At 35.8% G+C, this 5061-nt stretch overlaps 1 non-coding gene across 1 annotated transcript; it reads right to left on the reverse strand.

The window, feature by feature from the left end:
* Positions 1-4614: 4614 nt before the first annotated feature.
* On the reverse strand, positions 4615-4721 carry LOC111919394 (small nucleolar RNA R71). The gene has a single exon (XR_002859481.1). It is a non-coding gene; the product is annotated as a small nucleolar RNA R71 (small nucleolar RNA).
* Positions 4722-5061: the final 340 nt, after the last annotated feature.

Raw genomic sequence — 5061 nt, forward strand, 5'->3', positions numbered from 1 at the left:
TCCACGAGGATTAAAGGTATTTATGAATCGGCTATAGATTCCAAAGATTGGTGGATTAAGACAGAAGATTTTAGATGAAGCTCATAAGTCTAGACTGTCAATACATCCTGGTACAAGTAAAATGTACTATGATGTAAGAGCTGATTATTGGTGGTCTCGATAAAAGAGAGACATTGGAAGATATGTTTAAGAATGCTTAGTATGCTTACAAGTCAAAACAGAGCACCAAAATCCTTACGGAACTTCAGAAAGTCTTAGTGTTCCTCTGTGGAAATGGGAAGAGCTGTCTATGGATTTTATTACCAAATTGCCAAAGACTGCTAGACTGCACGATAGCATTTGGGTAATTGTCAACCGCCTAACTAAAAGCGCCCATTTTCTCGCCTTGCATGAAACGACTCCAATGGAGAAATACGCACAACTATACTTGGATGAAATTGTTGCGAGACATGGTGTGCCACTAAAGATTATTTCCGATCATGATACTCACTTCATTTCTCAGTTTTGGGCGAGTATGCAATGTGAATTGGGATCTTGAGTTGCTCTCAATACAACTTATCATCCCCAGACAGATGGGCAGATGGAGAGAACAATCCAAACAGTAGAAGATATGCTTCGTGCATGTGTCTTGGAGTTTGGTGGTAACTGGGATAAATATTTTACCTCTTATCAAATTTTCGTATAATAACAGTTACCACACTTCAATTAAAATGCCACCATATGAAGCATTATATGATCGTAAATGTCGTACGCCATTATGTTAGCGTGATGTAGGACAGAAAATCCTTGTAGGTCCTGAAATGATTCAAAATACCACTGATAAGATTCAAATTGTACGAGAAAGAATGAAAGCGGCCCAGGATCGACAGAAGTCCTATGCAGAAGAGAGGAGATGACCCATAGAATTCCAGGTGGATGATTTTGTAATACTAAAGGTATCCCCATGGAAAGGCATTATGCGATTTAGAAAGAAAGGAAAACTAAGTCCTAGATTTGTTGGTCCTTTCAAAATCATCTAAAGAACTGGTAATCAAGCATACCGCTTGGAATTACCGAAAGATTTGGCAGGTATTCATGATGTGTTTCATGTGAGTTATCTATGCAAATGTTTAAGCATATATGATGAAACGGTCCCGTTATCCGAAGTGAAATTGGATAATAATTTAAGATATGTAGAAGAGCCTGAAGAGATCGTGAACGAAAGAACGACTGAATTGCTTAATAAAGAAGTGGAATTGGTTCTTGTCAAGTGGAAACACCATCGAGACCGAAATTATACTTGGGAAAATAAGAATGAGATAAGAGCGAAATATCCCCATATATTTAAATCGATGTAATTTCTGGAATGAAATCCTCAAAAGGAGGAGGTATTTGTAACATACATGTTCAGTTATCATGTTTTGTAACTTCTAAAAGTAAAAAATATTATGAAATATTATATGATTATGAGCTCTGAGTTCTAACATATAGTTTTTACTAGAACTGAAGTAAAACTATGTTTAGAATCGTTCAGAAAGTGATGGGAAGTCTTATGAGATTCCGATCAAAAGTTAACAATTGAAATTAACGAAAATATAAAGTTGAAAATAAGTAAAATTATATTATTGCAAGTTGTAAATAATCTCATTAGAAACATTTAGGTGAAAACCTCATCGAAATCCGAGCTATAACGAAGAAATTATGACTCCTTAAAATTTCGCGACAGAACCGGCATGACGCCGTATGACGTAAAAAGTGATTTTTCAATAAACTATTTTTTAGCTTTAGTGATTTAAATGAAAGTCGTAGTATTCGTTAAACAGAGATTTTTCATAAAAAGAACATCAAAATCTGACTTTGTATGAGGAAGTTATGATTTTTTCTAAGTTTCAGTATAGCAATAGACAACTAACAACTCGAAATAAAGATCGAGTGATTTTTAGCCGAAAAAACCTAAAAAAGTATCGAAGGTCTCATTAATAGTAGTACAACGCTAAAAAGACAGACGAAAACGGACGTCGGATGAAGAAGTTATGAATTTTTAACGGACTTTTCCTGTCCCGACCTGTTAAAAATATAACTTTAAAAATGAAGTCAAAATTAGCCAACGAAGTCTAAACGAAAGTTGTAGAGTATAATCTCACCTACGCGTGGATATAAAGAACGTAAAAAACGGAGCTCATACGTGAAAGTTATGAATTTTTAAAGTTTGGAAACTCAGAGTACGCCCAACGTATAGGAGTACGCCCAACGTACTCGTGTTCACGGTCCGAAATTGGCCACGTCGCCTATTCCTCGCAATTGAAACATATCACGCAGGTTCGACACGTCTGATGCCACACGTCAGGGTACGCCCATTGATATTTCCATATTTATACATATTTTTAGGCAATATTTACTTACATTTTTATTAACATTTTGGTTATTTGCATAGAATTATGGTACTTATAAGGATAAATTGTTACTTGCAGCCAAAGTGAAGCATTTTCGAAGAAAAGGACCAAAACTAACAATACTTGGAACATTGGAGACTTGGAGTACAAAAGCTGAAGAAATTCACGGATTCAACCTAATCCACGACGTGAACTAGAAGGCCACGACGTGGCATGAGTCTTCCAAAAGATAAGTACATGCGAAGCAAAATCCTTGTCCGATAAGGATTCCTCTCAAACCACGTCGTGAAGCATCAAACCACGACGTGAAAAGGGAAAAATCGGAAATTATAAATACCCTTGTTCATTACGATTTAAAAGACTTTTTGGGGGGAGATAGAAAGGGTTTCAAGAAGACGAATTTTAGCAGAGGAGAAGATCTGGAAAAGGTTTTCAACACCAAAAGAGTGAGAGGTCATAATTAAGTTTATTTGTTTGATACTTGAACATGTCTTGTTATTTGATTTGTAATTGCTTTATAGTTGATATGAGCAGCTAAATCTAGCTACTCTTGTTTAGCTAGATGAAGCTTTTGACTTATGGATTAGCTTATTGATAATGGATTTCCTTAGTTGGTAAATTGCTTATGTTTGATTTGTTACTACCTAGCATGTTAACATTTGTTTCCTTAGTTACTTGAATTCATGTTCTGTATAGCTTAGTGACCATTAAACTGCATGAACTTGTTTACCTAGTGATTTGATGAACATTGAATTGCTAGAGCTAGGATCCCAAAATTCTAGATAGCAATTGAAGTAAATAAGTTTAGGTATGCTAGAGAACATAAATTATGACTATAGTTGTGTTTGCACAATAAATCTTACATAGCAATTTCATAATCATAACTAATTCTGTGTTTGATTGTGTGACCATGCATAGTTTTACATGAATGAGTTAATTATTGGTAAATTTAGACCTAAATTACTAATATAATATAAATTAGACAACCAACTTTAATAATCCATAGTTAATATCTAGCCATAAAGAAGAAGTGGATTCGAACTAAACAAGAGTGTTTTTTAGTTATTGATTGAATTTGAGTTAAGTTCGTCTGATCGTGCAAAATCAGATAAAACCCTTTTCGCTTGTTAATAATTAGGTTAATTTAGTAGTAAATAGATTAATTAGTAACACCGTTCCATGTGATTGACACTCGACTTACCAAACTATTCTATAAATCGACTAGGTATACTGCCTAGGTGCATTTTAGTTAGTTAAGTTAGTTAGGTTATAAATAATAAAATTAGTGGGTACTATTTTGCACATCAAGTTTTTGGCGTCGTTGCCAGGGAACGGCTTAGTTTATTGATTATTTGCTTTAGATTAATCGATCCTTTTTGTGGGGTAAAACCTGTAAGAAGTTATTTTTGTAGCATAATTAAAATTTTTAGTTACAGAAATTATGATGTGGAGTATCCGTCCACGACGTGAAAACTGTGATTTCTATTTTTTATTTTTATTTTTAAAGTTTAGTTCAGTTTTACATTTTTATTTTTTGTTTTTATTTCAGGAGTTCATGACCAGAGGTTCTAACACACCTTTGGTGCCACCTTTTGAAGACCTAGAGTCTGCCCTTCACAAAAAGAAAGATAAGAACGTGAAAGAAGATCAGACACCAAAAAAGACACCCTTACAAGAACTTAAGTTAGTATTCTCAAAGAAGTCGAGGAGGAAAACGGAGGAGTCGAGTTCATCTTCAAAGAACAAGAGCAAACTTGAAAACTTAGATCAGATACCTGTCCAAACCGAATCCGAATACAATACCGAGCCTGAATTTGAATTACATACAAGTGAACCCGAAAACGAGCCAAGGAACGAGATGGAAAACATTCAAGAAATGTCCATGGGAGCTTACAGAAAGAGAATTAGAGATGATGTTGGTTCAGGTTTAGTACAACCTGCCATTCCTGCCACTACCACATTCGAGCTGAAAGGACATATCCTTTCTGCACTGAAGGATATCCCATTCCATGGAAAAGATCATGAGGATGTGTTTAAGCACTTAGATGAAGTCAACGACATTGCTGATTATTTCAATGTCCCGAATGTGAATAGAGATACCGTCTTGCTAAGGATGCTACCAGTCACTTTCAAGGGAGCAGCAAAAGATTGGTTAAAAGCACTACCACCGGATACAATCACTACATGGGCTCAAATGTGTGAGCAGTTTCTTGACCAATTCTATCCACCATCCAAGATAGCTAAGCTCAAGAAGACAATAGCCAATTTTGAGCAAAACCCGGGGGAGTCACTTTACGAGGCTTGGGAGCACTACAAGGGGTTGTTAAGGAATTGTCCTCAACATGACCTTAACATCCAACAAGAAGTGTCCATATTCTATGACGGGGTCAATGTTATGACAAGGCAACTCCTTGATTCTCAAGGACCACTTACAAAGAAAAATCCGGGTGAAGTTAAGGAATTAGTTGAAGAATTTGCAAAGCATTCTCGTTAATACCACAATACAAGGAATGAAGGCGTAAAATGAGTTGGGAATGCACATTCTGAAAAAATGGCTGCTATGATGGCAATGCTAAATACCATGGACCGAAGGCTGACCTAAATGGACCAATCAATTCATGCAATTAGAGTTGGTTGTGAACGATGCAATGGGCCACACCTGACTAAATATTGCCATTTGGATGAATAT

This window comes from Lactuca sativa, chromosome 3 (assembly GCF_002870075.4).
Source record: "Lactuca sativa cultivar Salinas chromosome 3, Lsat_Salinas_v11, whole genome shotgun sequence".
Taxonomy (NCBI): Eukaryota; Viridiplantae; Streptophyta; class Magnoliopsida; order Asterales; family Asteraceae; genus Lactuca; species Lactuca sativa.